General features: G+C 42.6%; 1 protein-coding gene across 3 annotated transcripts in view; it reads left to right on the top strand.

Annotated features, from left to right (window-relative positions):
• Positions 1 to 18,907, top strand: part of Pld1 (phospholipase D1) — a 148,571-nt gene that overhangs the window by 26,377 nt on the left and 103,287 nt on the right. The window contains exon 1 of one of the 3 annotated variants that reach the window (XM_048347116.1): positions 3,075 to 4,204. The exons of 1 other annotated variant lie outside the window; for it this stretch is intronic. The gene's annotated coding sequence lies outside the window, so the exon portion shown is untranslated. Of the gene's footprint in view, positions 1 to 3,074; positions 4,205 to 18,907 lie in introns of those variants that run through there. One more of the 3 variants, XM_048347118.1, reaches the window with a different exon arrangement.

An 18,907-nucleotide genomic window follows, 5' to 3' on the forward strand; every position in this document is an offset into this window, starting at 1 on the left:
CTCCGGGTCTCAGCTTCGTAGCTACCTCTCTGAAAGCTGTCAGCATTGGTATCCACAGTGCGGGCCTTCCCCAGTCATCCCTTCTCACCAGCCTCACCAGGCTTTCTGAAGGCCTCGAGTGTCCAAGATGCTGAGAGTTAGTTCAGCGCAGTCAACTGTTGCTATATGAAAGCAATTGTTCCAGAACCTTCCTTGGAGATCAAGATCCACAGATGGCAGCCTGGCCCCAGGGGCTCATGCCTGAAATCCTAACTGAGAAGACAGAAGACTGAGATCTGAAGATCACAATTCAAAGCCAGCCAGGGCAGAAATGTCTGAAAAAGACACCAGCAAAATACTGGACCAGAGACATGGTTCAAGTGGTAGAGCACCAACTTGTAAACAAGAAAGCTGAGCAAACACAAGGCTTTGAGTTCTAATTTGGGCAGGGCACAAGAAATCGCCCACAAAATACAGATACCCAAGTGCTTTATAGAAAATGACATACTATTTATCTACAGCAAAATTATCTCTAGGTTACTTACAACATTTAATCAAAATAATATAACAATAATAACACACAGAATTTTGTTAGTTACATTAATATCAACAATGAATAATTATAATAATCACAATGATTATAATGAATGATTATGAACTATTATTAATAGTTATAATAATATAAATAACACTATTTAAGGAGTATTACAACTATTACAGAGTATTACTATTAAAGAGTATTACAACAACCTAATTATAATTACACTATTTAACTATCATGGTTCAGGGAGTAATGGAAGACAAAATGTTCAGTAAAGCCCCAACGTGTTTTCCCAATATTTTCTACCTAAGGTTGCTTGACTGCACAGATCTGAAGCCAAATGTGCCGGCTTAGGAACAAGGACTCAGGACTTAAATCCTGTCTACACCCAGCCAAGTGATCTGTGAGCAAAGTCCTTATCCTGGCAGGACTCATTTCGCATTTAAACTTGGTGCCATTGTGGGGGGGAGGGGCTGCAAGGCCCCTTAGATCCCTGGAGGGCTCATGTAAGACCTTATCTAACAGCTGTCCTCATTCATTTCACTCCAAGCCTCCCTTGAAAGTATCATCTCAGCCATGCACTGGTGGGTCATGCCAATCGTAGCTATTCAAGGAACTGAGATCTGAGGTTCAAAGTCAGCCTGGGCAGAAAGGTCTGTGACACTCTCTCTGTGTGTCTTTCTCTTATTCTCTCTGTGTTTCTCCTCTCTCCCTCTCTCTCTCTTTCTTTCTTTCTTCCTCTCTCTCTCTCTCTCTCTCTCTCTCTCTCTCTCTCACACACACACACACACACACAAAGTCTCATTCCATTACTCTTTGATCTTTTCACTGGAGTTTTATTATAAAGATTGTGGTGTAATTTGGGACCCAATATTTAACTATTTTTCATTTTTAGAGATATTGATGTTGGACCTTGATTTTTAGTAGCATTAGTTTATAATAAGATAAAAAGAAGTAATTACCGTGTGTGTGCTAGTGCTAGTTCTTGAACTCAGAATTTGGGCCCTTTCCCTTCACTTTATTGCTCAAGGCTGTTCCTCTGCCACTTGAGCCACAGCTCCATTTCTGGTTTTTATGTGGTTAATTGAAGATTAATTGGTGATGAATTGGAGATTGATTGGTGGTTAACTGAAGTCTCATGGACTTTCCTGTCTAGGCCAGTTTCAAACTGCGATCCTCAGATCTCAGCTTCCTGAGTCGCTAGGATTACAGGCATGAAGTACCAGTGCCTGGCTTTAAAGGAAGTAAGTTTTGATAGGAAGGTAAGAGAAATTCCAGGGATAGAGACTGACCAGAATGTTGGACATACAGTCTTATTGCTGGCTTGTCTACCTGGCTTGAGGACTTTTCTATATTTCCTACATTCCAGACTATGCTCAGGGCACAGGGCTGTTGCTTGTAGTTGTCTGGATAGGTGAAAGGTTAATATTATTTATCATAGAATTTAGGAAGCAATTCATCATGTGTACTTTCAAATCTGATATGCATAAAAGAAGTGGTTTGGATACAATAACTTTTTTTGCATAAATGTTTTCACATCATCTAGAAATATTCTACTCTTGTAAGGGAAGAATTCTTTACGTCTTAACCATATGTTGCATTTGATATTAACTGATTTTTTCATTTTTTTTCTTTTTTTCTATTATGTCTAAGTAATAGTCTTCTTTTGAGCTTTGGTCCATCATTCCAGTCTTCTCTTGGTTTAGCCAGCAGGTGGGGTACTGGCTCCTTTTAAAGTCAGCCACTTGCCTCTCTCACTATTGCTATTATCTACGCCCTCCCCCATGTGTTCTAAAGAGACCCCTGGAGAACCTGCTGACCCTGATCTGGGAGTGGCTAAGGGAGGTGGGCTGGTGGATATTGGATTCAAAGTGGTCTCTGAGATTTTCATGCCTGACTTGTCAAGCTAATACACCAAGGCTTATGTTTCATAGGTTTTGAGTAACCTGATTTCACCACAAGGGCATGCAGGTCTATTTAACAACCAGAAATCCCAGTCTATTTAGCCTCACTGTCTATGGTTTACAACAAACAATAGAGTTTGGAAACCTTGGCCACTATGTTAAAGTAGATCTCTTTTAAATAAAATGGGACTTTACTTAAATAGAATGGAGTTGGAAACTAGAGGAAGATTGCACTGGTCATATATTGAGTTAAAAGTGGAATTTTTTTTTTTTCTGGTCCTAAGGCTCAGATTCTGGGCTGGTCTCTGTCTCTGAGCTTCTTGCTCAAGGCTAGCACTGAACCACGTGAGCACAGCGTCGCTTCCAGCTTTTTCTGAATAGTTCATTGGAGATGACTATTTCATGGACTTTACTGCCTAGTCTGGCTTCGAACCACAATCTTCAGATCTTAGCCTCCTGAGTAGCCAGGATCACAGGCGTGAGCCACTAGTGGTCAGCCTAGAACATGAGTTGTTGTTGTTGTTGTTGTTGTTGTTGTTGTTGTTGTTGTTCTTCTTCTTCTTCTTCTTCTTCTTCTTCATGTAAAGCAATGTGCTGGAACCTTATGACTGTGTTTTAGGATGAAATCTGGCTTAAGGTAATTATCAATTACATTTTTCTAAAATGAAATCTAAGTTAAAATTCTTTACTTTGAAACCTTGATGTATAATATTTAAGCTCCATTTTTAAGTGGCAATAGACAATCCATTTAAAAAGATTTTTGTGTCTTACAAATGTAGGTGATGAAAGAAAATTATAAGAGTGATTTTAAGATTTACAAGCAACCAAATCAGACTCAGAAGTTAGAAAGTTCTTTGATCAGTTTTCTTCTTGAACATATAGTAATTTTTTTTCCTGTGTGTGCCACCACTAGGGCTTGAACTCGTTTTCACTCAAGCCTGACACTCTATACCACTTGAATCACAAATTCAGATCTACTTTTCTGTTGGTTAGTTAGAGGTCTTCTGACTTGCCTGCTAAGATTGCCTTCAAAGTGAGATCCTTATATTGCAATGATCCTGAATAGCTAGAATTACAGACGTGAGCCACCTGTGCCCAGTTGAACATATATTAAAATTTGAACTGTAACAATTACGGAGGTTTAAGGCTTATTTAGTGCTATGCAAAAAATCTGAAACCAGTGACAGCATGTAAAAGTTTGCTTTCCAGACACAATAATGTCCTATGTCCATCTTAGGCAATGCAAAATTATAGCACTGTAGATTTCATGACCCTCACACAACTTGGGCCAACAATGAAGAAGTGATTTCACGGCCCTCAGAGAAGGCAGACTGTATTCCCCTTGTTTAAGATGAATTGGCCACTTTAATACAGTGTCTGAGGGGAGAAATGGGAGTGAGAGTCTCTTTGTTTTAAGTTGTGTTTTGGTGTTCTGGGGTAGCAGAAAGCAAGCCTGAAGCCTTAGCTCATTCTGTGTATGCATTTTCTTTTGCACCACCTCCCAGCATCCTTTTAACCTGTGGCGTGTGGTTTCAAGTTCATTCTTGAAGCTGATTGGCTAAAGTGTTTTGTGGGTGGGGCCAACTTAAGTTGCCTTTAGGGAGGTGGCCAAAGCTGAGCTTGGGAACAGGGCTGTGGATTCCCTGTTTCTGTGAATTCACAGGGTAATCAATTTTGTTCCTCTCTCTCACTCAGCTGTCAGCTGACTTGAGGATTAGTTTCATAGGAAGGATTCTTTCTTTAGAATAATATGGAGCGACTGCTTTTCCCGGGGCACCAGGTTAGTAGTAACCTTTTGAACTTTCTGTTGCTTCTGTCAGATTTGCCTTCTGTGCTGAGGTGAGAGTGTGTAATGTGAGTTCTCTATCCCGTGGGGGATGGGGTGTGTTTCTCCTTGGGACGTTGTTTGACAATATTTACTACAAGCGGAGGCCAAGAGATAATGTCATACAAGAGCTGGATTTTTAGTCTAGAGCTTTTGAATTTGCTGGTAAAGGTTTTCCGTTCCTTTGGGGGAATTCCTTGCTGTGCGTGCTCCCATTAGGTTTCCTAGGTGTGACTGATTTTTCTACACGGATGATTTGATTTGATCCAACACCATCGCCTGTCTGATGCACGGCTTTCCCTCGGGCCTACCCCCTCTGAGTTCTAATGAACCGGGATATCACTTAAATGTTTGCTTTTGAAAAGTCTGGCACTTTTCCAGAATGTCTCCTAAAATACTCCCAGCATAAGCAGTTTGGGCAGAGGGCACAGGTGGGCTCTACAGAATGGAATTCCTTTCACAGCCTGTCAGTTTCTATCCAGGAGGGACGCCTTAGAATACAAGATTGCCCTGGGACTGAAGAACAGCTATCAAAGTGCAGCATGACCTGTAAAACATGAAAGCCTTGTTAATAGTAATAAGGAAATGAAGGCAATAAAATTATGCTCAGAGAAGCTCCCTTACTTAATTTCTTTAAGTTAAAGATTGAGAGAACAATTTTGCCTTTGTTAATTTGCCACCAATGAAATGTGCCATGAGATTGTTCTGTAAGAATAGTCAATTCAAGTGGGTCTTACCATTTGTAACACTTTATAAAATACAGCTCCACTTCAGGGAGGATACCAGTATTTTAATATATGGCAATGTGCTTTTGTAATTGCCACTGAGAAAAACATGTTCTGCTTGGGTTTAAAAAACAGTGGAGCTACAGGAGACTGAAAAAAACACACAAAATAGAGAAAGAACAAAAGAGAAACCCCATTTAAGGTTCTAAAGTTTAAGGATCCCATTTCCCTTCTCTACTGAAGGTGAAGGTATAAAGTTCTGGCTTACTGTCCTGTCAGGACTAAAAGGTTGTACTTTAGACCTCTATGATACAATTGCTCAGATGTATCATTGTCCTCTGTCCCTGCTTTTTCTGTACCTGCTAGGTGATTTTTGTGTTCCAAAATGAGGTAACAATGGTTGCCCTGACTTTGCTGGTCTTTAAATATATAATTTATATGTCATTAGTGCATGTATCTCTGCTATTATTTGATTATTGATTACAAAATGCTACTAATGTAAATCTTTATTAAGGAGAACTTAGGTTATCCTGGTTATAGCTGCCTGATGATTTACTATCATTTGGGGCTTGAACTCAAGGCAGCACGTCCCTTAGATTAAAAAAAAATTTTTTTTTTGCTCAAGGCTGGTGCTCTGTCAGTTGAATCACACTTCTACTTCTGGCTTTTTGCTGATCAGTTGAGTTAGGAGTGTCTTTTTTTTTTTTTTTTTTAATTTTTTTTTTTTTGGTCAGTCCTGGGGCTTGGGCTCAGGGCCTGAGCACTGTCCCTGGCTTGTTTTTGCTCAAGGCTAGCACTCTGCCACTTGAGCCACAGCGCCACTTCTGGCCGTTTTCTGTATATGTGGTGCTGAGGAATCGAACCCAGGGCCTCATGTATATGAGGCAGGCACTCTTGCCACTAGGCCATATCCCCAGCCAGGAGTGTCTTAATAGATTTTCCTGCCTGGGCTGGCTTTGAACTGTGATCCTTAGATCTCAGCCTCTTGAGTAGCTAGGATTCCAGAGGTGAGCCAGTAACACCTTGCTGATCTGATGATTTTGAAGAGAAGTATTAAAGACATTTTTTCTTACAAATTACTTGTTTGTGCTGTGGAAAAAAAAATCTTTAAAAGCTCAAGTAAAACTCATTTGCATACGGAGATTTGTTTTTTGGTTCCCAAGTGCTTCAGAGAACTGTTTCATCTCAAGTTAGTAATGAAGCAAACAATGTGATGAAGAATAGAATAAAGAGGAAACTCCCTAAAATTTGGAATGTAGGAGTGTTCCCACAGAATATGTACATTCAAATGAGTTTTCTCTGAACATGAGGAAGGGAAAGAAAGACTAGGCATCAGGGTCTTAGAGGCTGGTAAATCTGTGCTCTGTCTGAGAGAATCTAGATGGTTCCCAGTGTTCAGTTTGGAGTGTGCACTGCACTTGCTGGCCTGCTTATCATCTTTACACCTCTGCTTTCTAGCTCAAGCCAAGCCAAGATCAGCCTTTTGCTTTCCCTATACCATCAGAGTCCAAGTGAGCTTGGCTCTGATTAGTTTTTATCCAGCATGCCTCCTATTGATATTCAAGGGACTCCAGATACCTCCCGCATCTTAGATGATTTATGAACCTAGCTGATGTCCCAGAGACATGGGTGGCAATTTTCTTTCCAAATGATTATGACTTTTGAAGGTGGAGACAAAGCCTTGGGCTGGGCCAGCTATTACACTGTGAATTCTCATTCTCCTGAAACACTGGGAAAGTTGGTGGTAGAAGATAGGCCACCGGGCTGGGGATATAGCCTAGTGGCAAGAGTGCCTGCCTCGGATACACGAGGCCCTAGGTTCGATTCCCCAGCACCACATATACAGAAAACGGCCAGAAGCGGCGCTGTGGCTCAAGTGGCAGAGTGCTAGCCTTGAGCGGGAAGAAGCCAGGGACAGTGCTCAGGCCCTGAGTCCAAGGCCCAGGACTGGCCAAAAAAAAAAAAAAAAAGATAGGCCACCAGTAAAGAACTGGGAGGAGCTACATTATTAGAAGTGGGTTTTCTGACTGCTAAACCTTGAGAGATTTTCCTCTGATCACCTTGTTCCATTCACACCACTAGCCAATCCCGTTTTCATAACCCTGAACTTTGTAGTACACCATTTGGAAGGTGAAGGCCCTTGACTTTCTGCTTGTGACATTCCAGATTTATTCAGTGATTACAAGTCACTGCTCCCTTGACCTACAAGTCTGCATGGGTCTTGTGCTTGCATATCAGAAAGTAGGGCGTGAAGGGGGATTGCAATGCCATCTACCCCTAAAATCTACTGCTCTCATAGTGACAATTTCTAGCTTTCCAGAAGGATTACAAATGCTGAGGAATGGATTCTTTTCTCAGAGTTCAATGGACTTCTATGTCCTTCCCAGTTCCTTGTTTCATTCTGAGGAACCCAATTTAATTTTGACCTAGCAAGTCTGGAGGAGACGGTGGCAGTAGAGTAGCTGTCATATAAAAAATAGTGAGCACTCTAAAGGAATTGCCTATTGCAGCCACTATTCTAAGCGTCTTACTGGACCCTCAGTATTCCCAGGAGTTTGATTGTCTTTACTATCTCCATCTGCAAGTTGAAGAATTGTCCCAGAAAGGTCAAAACACTTGATTCAGCTAGGAAGCACAAAGTAGCATAGAGGGAGGCTGAGGTCAGAGAAAACCCTTTTTAGAATGTGTAATCAAGCCAGGTACCAGTGGCTCACTCCTGTAATCCTAGCTATTCAGGAGACTGAGATCTGAGGATCATGACTTGAAGGCATGTTGGGCAGAAAAGTCTGTGGGACTATTTTCAATTAACTAGTAAAAAACTAGAAGAGGAGGCATGGATCAAATGGTAGAGTACCAGCTTTGAGCACAAAAGGCAAGTAAGAACCTGAGATCTAAATTCAAGCCCCACTACCAACACATATGAATAGAATGTATAACCTGCTATTCTGTGCCTGCTCTCCTACTGGAGGCTCTTCTGTGAATGCTCTGCCAACCCATAGGCACATCCTTCATGTCCTCAAGTCCTTTCTCTATGGGAGGGGGTGAGGGAGTTTGGGTTCTGCTCTCCTCCTTGTTCTGCTGGTGCCCAATGGCCAGAATCTGGTGATTAACCACAGACTATAGAGGTTGTCTGTAGCAGGTAGATGAGAAGGTAGAGAGTAAGTCACCACAATGAATATTGTGCTCTACCAACAAAAGTTGGTCTTAAAAATGAGGGAGGTGATAACAAGTTTGACAAGAAAAGTACTCACTGTAAGCCCCTCTGTATGTCACTTTGACAATAAAAATTCATTAAAAAATAAAAAAGAACTTCTTAAGGTTAGCATAAGAGAGCCACTAAAGGTAGGAACTTGGATTTTCTCATTGTTTAGCATGCCCGTCCCTCTTCCCTGCTGCAGAGAATGACTTCCTGCTGATAATCAAAACTCTGGGAATTTTTTCTCAGTGTTTTTGGGTCTGGTAATTGTGTCAGGACTTTCTGAAGCTCCATGGAAAGTCAATATTATGAGACCTGTATATCCTAAAAACAGAAATAATGTATTTGAAAAATATTGAGTGAATAACCTACACTAGATATGGCTAGTACATAAACATGTGACAAATAGGTGTTGAAATTTTGACAATATGACAGTCTAGCCCAGGCATATTAAGGGATCTAAGTTAAAAATAATAAATATGATGAAGGAAAGAAAATAAGTTGAACAACAAAAATGCTGGTCTTTGGATAGGAAAACATTAGCTCTTCCCAAAATTACTAGAGAAAAATTACAGAAGAAAAGAGTTCTGAGATCTGAGGATTCTCAGTTTGAAAAAGGTACAGAAATATTCATTGACGCATTATATTATTGTGAAAAATGGCAGTTAAAACATAAAATATTAAAAGAAAATTACATGATGAACTATTATAATGTTTCTGAAAATGTGTAGTAGTAGAAAATGGTGATAAATAACTGTTTTTACTGATCTGTGTGGTGCATAAAAGAGAGCTAGAGAAAGAGCTGGAATCTTAAAGTAGTGTTCTCAGACTATTTTTAAAAGGGGAGGTGGAAGGGAGCATCTGGGTTGTTTTTTCTTCATATGCTTCTCTGCATATTAGCGCTTTTAAACATGGCTTCTTTACATTCACAAAAATAAAAGGAAAACAAAAGTTTCGTGAAGAAAAGAAAAAGAGAAAAATACTCTCCAGATTTAACACTAACGAGATGTATCACCTAATTAAGAAGCAACTCCAAAAATGACTTTAAGTTCTTCTATTTTTAAAATAAACTTAAGATTTCCTTTAAGAAGAATTTATTATTACTATTATCACTAATTTTTTAACAATATGACCAAAGGCGTATGCAGGCATTGTACTTTTGTATTCCTCCCCTAAGTGTATACTCCTTTGGTCTCACTGTGTGTGTGAATGCCTAGAAGAATTTATTATTTTTAATAAAAAAAAAATTAGGGCTTGAAATGTGGCTTAGTGGTCGAGTGCTTTGCCTAGCATGCATGAAGCCCTGGGTTTGATTCCTCAGTACCACATAGATAGAAAAAGCCCAAAGTGGCGCTATGGCTCAAGTGATAAAGTGCTAGTCTTGAGCAAAAAGAAGCCAGGGACAGTACTCAGGCCCTGAGTTCAAGCCCCAGGACTGGCAAAAGAAAAATGATAATAGATTAGGACTGATAGGTTCAACATAAGGCAAAATTATTCTTTTGTAAAGGATTAGAGAATTTTAGAGTATTTTGCTGAAATACATCAAACTCTTATTTTTTCAGCATCAAGCTTAAAATCTCATCAAATGTTAGAGCTAATGAATTCTAAAGTAGCTAGAGTTTACTTGGTAAGGGATGTAGGAAGAAGCTCCTTAAACACTTGAAACATCAATCCAGGGGGAACACTTGGGTGGCTTTCCAGCATGCCCAGATGTTCTGTTGATAACAGATTCAATGATGTACGGCAAGAACAAACCAACACATCTGCCCTTGGAAGAGAGGACTGGACACGAATAAGGAAGACAGGAGTCGTCAGGACTGTGGACATCTCTCCTTTCTCTCTTATTTCCTGGACGAAGTCACTGAAACCCACAATGCCAGCATCCCTAAGGCACCATTGGCCCTTGCTGGGTCCTTTGATTGCCCTGTGCTGTTCTTTCTAATATTCCCATCTGTCCACTTTAACATTTTCATAATAATGAGTGAAATTTTATTTCCATTTATTCGGAACTGGTAAAATCTAAAGCTAATGTCATTCCACACTTACTGAGTGACAGTCCATCAAGGGGCTGCCTTCTGCTTCCAAGGAAAACCAACCCATCTTGCAAGCTAAGTCACTCATGACTGTTGTTTGTACATTTTGTTCTTGTGTTCAGGTCTTTGAATTCACATCTGGTTCACATGTTTGTTTTGGAAGACAGCAGCCACACAGAGTGACACTTGATACTGGAGCTTGGAAGTTGTTTTTCTTTTAGGGATTTTATTGATATTATAGCATTTGTATATTGTAAAGTTAACCTGTTTAAGTTTGCGATTTAATGGTGTTAGTCTTGCTAGAGTTCTGTAACTGCTATGGTAACCCATTTATGAATATTTTCACCATTAAAGAGGAATCTTTTCCCTGTCTTTCTCCTCCCACCCTAAACAGTCCTTATTTTCCTTCCTGTCTGGTTAAATTTGCCCATTGTGAACATTTCATGTGAGGGGACTCAGGAAGAGGAATCCTGGGAATTTTAGTTGGATGCTCAAGGATATTCAAACCACTCAGGCCATGTGACCTGGCCACCCTGATCACCGGGGTATTCAACAAGGTCCTGAAGTGGGAGACAAAGACCCAGTGAATCAGGCAGTGCTGGCACTTGTTCTATTAGGTTAGGTAACTTATTTTTGTCTTCAAGTTCCTAACTTTTTAGCTGTTCAAAATTAACAGTAAATATGGGAGTACATAGTCATTAATGTGAGGTTATGTACTATGTTGCAAAACTGTTGGGCAGACCATTGGTTATTAACTGCAGCCTTGAGTGAATTACTTGCCTTCTCTAAGACTCAATTTTTTTTTTTTTATTGTTCCAGTACTGGGGCTCGAACTCAGGGTCTCATGATTTTCCTTAGCTTTTACACTCGATGTTGGGGTTCTATTACTTGAGCCTCACTTCCACTTCTACTTTTTCCTGGTTAGTTGGAAATAAGAGTCTCTCAGATTTGTCTGTCCAAACTGGCTTTGAATGTTGAGCCTCAGATCTCAGCCTCCTGAGTAACTAGGATTACAAGAGTGAGCTACCAATCCCAGCTCTTTGGTTTAAGAGACAACAACAATAATAATAATAGGACTCTCATAAGAATGAAATGAAATAATGTATAGAGAAGGCCCATCTCAGTGCTTTTGCATTCTATTATTCATTGGAAACAAACTTTTAAAATCTCATATTTTATGAGTATATTTATGTTCTAGGGATTTGAGGTCACTTATAAGGATGTTTGTGTACTATAACACACACATTAAATATTAAAACCAGAGACTAAAGACAATTGTATCAGTAGAAAGACAAAAATCAGAGGAAATAATAAGTAATAGCAATGAAAGTTAGCATGTGTATAGCAGGATGGTTTGTCTTGTTTTGCAGTACTGGGGATTGAACTCAGGACCTAACCCAATCTAGGTAAGAACTCTACTTCAGAGCCCAGCCCTTAGGTAGCATAGCTGTTCAATAACCATTTCTTTGCCTTTCCTTCAGAATTAAAGGAACAATTTAAGAAGAAAGGGCGAGATAAAATCAAATGGGACCCCCTGGCTGGGAGGGGTCTTTGCTCTTTCTCAGCTACCCTCATAGGATGGGAGATGAAGGCTCATCTGAAACCCAGTGTGTCTCCCAAATTATAGAGTTAGGATGCACCGTTGCCTCAGTCACAACTACTAGTTTCTCGGCCAGGTGCTGATGGCTCATGCTAGTCTCCCTCTGAAGCAAAGAGTGTGGGTCTAAGTGGGTCCGCATGTTCAGTGGGTTCATTGGGGGTCTATTGAGTATCAGCCTGTTTGGAGAGCCAGCCTTGGCATCTGCCCACTCTCGGCGCCCTGGGAAGTTCATCTCCTTACCAGGTCTCAGGCCAGCTGCTCCAACCCCAGAATCTCGTATCCTAATTCTTCCCCTCTTTCTGGCAAGTTTGGGGCTGGTGCACATCTCTGACACCCCTCTTTACTATGAGTGGCCCCAGAGGCCCTGCCCAGGTTGGAAGGACAGGGCGGAGGCGGACTTTGAAGCGGAAGCAGATACAAGGGGCCACTTCCCGAGTCCAAGAGTGCAGATGGGGAGGTGGGTGCTGATGGAGCACCCCTTATTTTAGGAAGCATTGCATTTCCTGAGGCCGTCTTGCTGTTGGATGGCCCAGCCAGTTAGTTCTTGATTCTGAAAAGGGGACACAGCAATCGGGCAATGCCATTTCTCCAAAAGAGGAAGTCAAGACCAAAGAATGGAAGTCATTGCTGCAGCGAGTACAAGGCAGAGCTGCATTCAGACCCAGCCTGACCTGGGTCCCATCATCCCCTGGGCTCCCCCAACCCCAGGGCCCAGGGCAAAGCCCAGGGCTCCCCACAAATGCAGGCTGTGCATCCAGAGCCACTAGCCCTGAACATAAGTACAGATGGCTGTATTCATCCTGGTCAGTTTTATCTCTTTAGTTTGCAGCGACCAACTTCTCCAGATTTTATTTTGTTTTTGTTTTAGTTGACTAAAATGAACTGTTTATTTAAATTCATAGGGATAGGGGAAATAAATGATAGCAGATAAGGGAAATAAATGATTACAAAGGATGGGAGGTTGGAATTGAGAGTATGCTGCTCTAAGATATATATATCTATATCATATATGTGCCATATATATATATATATACACCTTATACATCTGTGGTATGTATAAGGTATGTATGTGGTAAATTTGCACAATGAAGTATTATTTTGCCATAAAGAAGAGCGGAGGCCTATTTTAAAGCCTCACTTGAATGTAGATTTTCTTGCAGTCTTGGTGTGTGTGTGTGTGTATGTGTGTGTCTGTGTGTGTCTGTGTGTTTGTGTGCTTGTGTGCTAGTCCTGGGGCTTGAAGCTCAGGGCCTGGTTGCTATCCCTGAGATTATTTTTAAAATATTTTTCTTACCTTTAATGAAGCTGTACAAAGGCGTTGCCATTCCACACAGCAGTTTGTGAATGCAATGCGTCTTGCTCAATGTCACCCCTTTCAAGACGCTCACCCATCCCTCCCAACCCACACTTTATTATCTTCACATAGTTGTACTAAGGGTTTCAATTCAACATCTGCCTTTATGAGTTCAGTGCATTGGTCAATGTCACCACTTCCTCTTCATGTTTTAAAACGTCCTGATCAGTTCAGGAAGATATGTCCGTGTTTGTACACTCTACTAAATTTGCTGCCAATGGCATATCTGGTAAGAGGGCCCGCAGCGCTGTGGTTGGTGTCTTGCCGTGGTGACTTGTTTTCACTGCTAGTCCCCTCTTGGATTCATGTCGACTGTGTTGGTCATGCCCATGTATTCCTTGCGTCTGTGTTCTGCGGGCCTCTGCTTCCCCTGGCCAGGGTTGGAAGTGAGTTAATCTGTACCTTTGCTCTCAGTGGCCTCTGTACTTGGTTTCAAGTAAGACCCCTTGGAGCCACAAACCGTGTTCTGCTTCCAAGCACTGGCTCCTCGGCTTCAAGCATGCTCACTTCCTTCCTTTTCCTGTATTGTGAAACCTTTTTGATGCAGTTTCTAGAAAAGAAATCTCTGAATCCAGAAGATGATTTTCAGTAATGACAGGTTAAGAGTAATGAGAACTGAAACGGTGTGTGTGTGTGTGTGTGTGTGTGTGTGTGTGTGTGTGTGTGTGTGTGTGTGTGTACTGAGGCTTAAACTTAGGACCTCCCTCATGCTGTTGCTCAGCTTTCTTGCTTGCTGCTAGTGTTCTACCACCTGAGCCATGCTTCCAGTCTAGCACTTTGTTGGTTAATTGGGGATGGAGTCTTGTAGACTTTTCTGCCTGAGCTTGCTTTGAATTTCCATCCACCAGGTCCTGAGTGGCTAGGATTACAGACATGAGCCACCAGTGCCTGGCTAAAAGCATTTAAAAAATAAAATGCATGGTGTTGTCACCTAGCAAACTTTGTAGACATGTAGGGGATTCACTCACTGTAAATCAATTTTAATTGTCTCAGTTCTTCCTAGAGGAAGGCAAAGAGGGGACAATAGCAAGGGTTAAAAACGTATAATGGAAAGTTTTGAGGAAAACAATCTACCTTGTGGATGACAACAGATAAAACTGAAGAATAAAGAATTCATATATGTATGCTATGGCGTTTTCTTAGCTGTAAGAATAAAATATTGAAGCAGGACCCTCAGATCTCAGCCTCCTGAATAGCTAGGATTACAGGCATGAGCCACCGGTGTCTGCTTAGGATCGCTTTCATTTGTGAGCATGACTTTCACAGGTGGGGCTGCTGGGGTTTTATAACTCTGAACAGCTAAGAAGTATTGGGCAAAATGAACAGGGGTGGCCTTGGATTCTGACTCATGGCCTTTTATGATCTTGGCCTCTTGAGAGGGGGTAATTGTTCTGTCCTTTGAAACTCAAGAGAGGCCGTTTTAGTCTGATTAGGGCTTGCCACTTACAAAGAGAACCATCACCCTCACTTGGGGAAAAAAAACAACCCTTCAGGTTTAAATCCAGTGTTAACTCATTTACATGAACTTCAGTGTTATACATGTGTTCAAAGATGTGTTAATAGTAGAAAGGGTGTAGTAACCTTGAAAGCCAGAACTCGTGGATTAAAGACAGGTGACTGACATACAGACCTATTATCAGATGGTAGGGTAGCTCTGCCAGCACACAGGTGGTGGGAGAAGACCAATGATGGAACAAACGATAGAAGAGGATCCTGCCTTCCCTGTGATGACCTTAGTGAAGGTCAGAGAGACAGCAGCATACATTAGGAACCTCCAACCTGGGGCCTCTCTCTGTTACCCAGCAATCGAATCTTGTGCACTCATTAATAATCTCTAGGAACTGCAGTTTCTGAAATGGAGATAAACAAATAATATGGAACCTACTGGGTAGGGTTATTGTGATGACAAAATGGTATTATTCATAGAAAATAGTATGTGCTGGCTAAATATTCAGTCTCGATCGTAATAGCTCAGAATGCAGTCCTCTATTTATTTAGTTTTTAAATTAAGTAGTTAATGTATTGTCAAAGTAATATACAGAGAGGTTGCAGTTTCATACGTAAGGCAGTGAGTGAATTTCTTATCAAACTTGTTACCTCCTCCTTCGTTTTTCTCCCACCTTCTCCCCTCCCTGGTTCCCTCTCCACCCTCCCCCTGCAGTCTTCTTTTGTATGCTGGTACTGGGACTTGAACTCAGGACCTTCTGCTCTTTGCTGGTGCTCTATTGCTTGAGTCACACTTTGACTTCTGGCTTCTTGGTGGTTAATTGGAAAAAGAGTCTTTTGGATTTGTCTACCCAGACTGGCTCTGAATTGTGACTCTCAGGTCTCAAGCTAGGGTCACGAGTATGAGCCGGAAGTGCCTGGCTCAGGATACATGTATAGAGCAACTACTGCAAATCTGATATAGCAAGGTGGATACAGAAAATTATAAGTCAACCCTTTAGTTACATTGGATATTTAATTGGCATATCGGAAGTCATCAGGGTTGAGATGAGATCTAAAACTTCTTTTTTGTGTGTGCTGGTACTGCGGCTTAAACCCAGGGCCTGGGTGCTGTCCCTTAGCATTTTCCACTCCAGGCTGGCCCTCTACCACTTGAGGCACAGATCCACTTCTGCTTTTTGCTGCTTACTTGGAGATAAGGGAATCACAGACTTTTGATTTAGAGAACAGAGACGCTCAGATCTTAGCCTCCTGAGTAGCGAGAATTACAGGCTTGTTTTATTTGAGAGGGGATCTGAGTATGTGCCCAAGGCTGTCCTTGAACTCACTGTGTAGCCCAGGATGGTCTTGAACTTGTGATGCTGCTGTCTCAGCCTTTTTTTTCTGAGTTAGATCTGAAGTTTTGATTAGAGAGCAGGGTTCTTGTGTCTGCTTGTGTCCGCTTAGCAGCTGCTTCTGCTGTTGGAGAACATTTGCAACCGAGCTCTGGGTAGACTCGCTGTAAGGGAAACCCGGTTAGTTACAGTGGACCCGCACGCTACAGTGTAAGCCCACAGGGCTCTGACACTGGCCTCCTGTGTGCCAGTGAGTTTGCCCTGAGGACGGAGATGAAATGGCCCGGTCTGGTTCTGCTGCTGTTTTGCTTGAGCCACTGGAACCTGATGGCATCCGCAGACAGACTGACATCGCCAATGTCCATTCTGGTGAGACGATTTTCCTCTGGCAATCACCTCTCACTCTGGCATCTACCAGGTGATGTCAGAAGCACTCTACCTCTGTATAAACAAGCTTGTTTTCCAATACACTGGATATTTACATCCTGCCTCTTTAAAAAAAAAATAATAATGGGGACCAACACATGTGTGGCTTTCAGGGATTGCTTCTTACTTTCAGACTTTTATGGGGGGAACCTTGTCATACAAAGGAAATGATTGGGGGCCCCAAATTCATTTTCTCTCTAATTCGTGTGTGTGTGTGTGTGTGTGTGTGTGTGTGTGCGAGAGAGAGAGAGACAGAGAGAGGCAGAGAGACAGAGAGAGAGAGAGAGAGAGAGAGAGAGAGAGAGAGAGAGAGAGAGAGAGAGAGAGTGTATCCTGGGGCTTAAATTCAGGGCCTGGGCACTGTCCCAATGCTAGGTTTCTACAGCTCCAGTCTAGCATTTTTGGTAGTTAATTGGAGATGAGAGTCGCATGGAGTTACTTACTCAGGCTGGCTTTGAACCTGGATCCTCAGATCTCAGTCTCTCTAGTAGCTAGGAGTTCAGGTTTGAGCCACCAGCACCCAACTCTTTTTCTTTTTTTCTTTTTATTGTGCTGGTACCAGGCCTTGAACTCAGGGCCTTGCGATCTTATTCAGCTTGCTCACTCATGCCTGGCACTCTACCACTGGAGCTGTGCTTCCTGGTCCAGCTGGTTTTTGCTGGTTAATTGAAGACAGAGCCGCAAGGACTTTTCTGATTGAGCCGAGTTTGAACTGAGGTTCTCCAGTCGGTCCTCCAGTGCTGAGCCACTGGTACCCAGCTCAATTCACTTTTCTAGTTATTAAGTCTATATGCTTGTATGCACTGACAGATTGTTCTTGTTAGGTATTCTGACAATGTCTTTTTTCTTTACCTTTTTGCTTCGAAGCAGCAATTTATTGTTGATATGAGAAAAATGTAGAACCAAGCACAGTGCCTCAAGTCTGTAGTCCTAGCTATGTGGGTGGCCAAGAGGAAGAGATTGCTGGTTGTTGCAACAGGGCTAAAAGCATGAGACTCCAACTCCACCAGTGACTGGGCTTGGTGATGCATGCCTGTCATTCCATGAGACATGGAAAAGCAGAAATAGGAGGATCACAGCCCAGGCATACCAGGAAATAAATTCAGAACATTGTGGAAAAAAGCCGACTCAAGGAAGTGGCTGAGGCAGGAGTATCTCAAGTTTAAGGCCAGCCTGAACTAGACACTAAGACTCTGTCTCAAATAAAACCAAACCCAACACAAATCTCTCAACTTAGCGTGGCATGCTCTTTATTGTCTTGCTATCCTTTCTCCCCCACAAACTTCATACTTAGGTTTCATCCACTTGAGCTTGCTGACTGTAAAGATTGTCTTGTCTGTCCACTGTGACACCGCTGATCAACCACTGTTCCACTAAGGAATTTCCCACACACCTCAATCTGAGCTAGAAGCCAGTGTCTCTGGTAGCCATGTCAGGAGGCGAGAAGGATTTCTATTTGTGAATGAACTTTCACAATAAAACATAACTGAGGGAAAGTGACATAATAGGCTGTGAAGGCTTCATTTGAGCAACCCAACTCTTCATGCTGAAAGCTTTTTAGCTCTAGGCCCTCCGGTTGGGCACTGAGGATAGACATTTCACCGTCACCTGCCCTGCCCCTGAGCCAGCTGTGCTGCCATTGTCTTTCTGTTTCCTCACACCTGCCGTCTTCAAGAAACAGCTGGGGGTTACAGAATCCATGAAGAGAGACATGGGCTCAATGGTCTGGAAGGATGGAGGTCCAGTTTAGCTAAGAATATAGGCACACCATGATATGATGAGGAGGGACGTTCCCAAAGTACCCCCCTCCTTTCCCAATAAAATAAGATGCATGAAGTCTCTTATAGCCCAAAGTCTAGCATGGGGCTCAGCACTTAGTAGTTGCTCAATAAACCCTCACTGAATGAATTACTGACATCGGCCGAGGCTGCTTGACTGGTCCTGCAGAGCGGCCCAGCTGTCAGCTGGCGGACAGGCTCTTTCGGGAACATCAGAGCTTTAGCAGCCTGTCTTTCAAACTGTGTTTCCTGTTCACACAGGATCAAACCCATGTCCTTCGGACCCTTGGGGGATGTGGCAGGAGGCAGGTGTCCCCACAGTGGCTCTGATCCTTAGCACTGTGTGGTTTCCTGAGCAAGGACCCAGGGAGCTCTGCCCTGCCCACGCCCACGGAGCAAAGTCTGGCAGCAGCTCTGATCAGAGCAGTTTGCCCTGCCTGGTTTTCCTCCACCTTGCCGGTGTGGTTCCCAGCCGCCTTCTGTGGGACGCATCCTCCCCTGCGTGGCCCAAACAAGTCCGGGCAGGTGTGGCGGGAGGCTGGGGTTCAGCCTCTCCCCACTGGGTGACTGTGGCCTCTGGATGCTCGGGACACTGGAGGGCACTGGGCCAGATGGTCCCCCGTCCAAATGTGGCATGCACCGGTTCCTTCCTTCGTTCCTTCCTTCCCTTTCTCCTTCTTTTGTCCTTCCTTGTCGTCCTCTTTCTTTCCTTCTCCTCCTTCTCCCTCCTCCTCCTTTTTCCTCTCCCCCCCCCCTTATGCTGGTT

The sequence above is a fragment of the Perognathus longimembris genome, chromosome 5 (genome assembly GCF_023159225.1).
Source record: "Perognathus longimembris pacificus isolate PPM17 chromosome 5, ASM2315922v1, whole genome shotgun sequence".
Classification (NCBI taxonomy): Eukaryota; Metazoa; Chordata; class Mammalia; order Rodentia; family Heteromyidae; genus Perognathus; species Perognathus longimembris.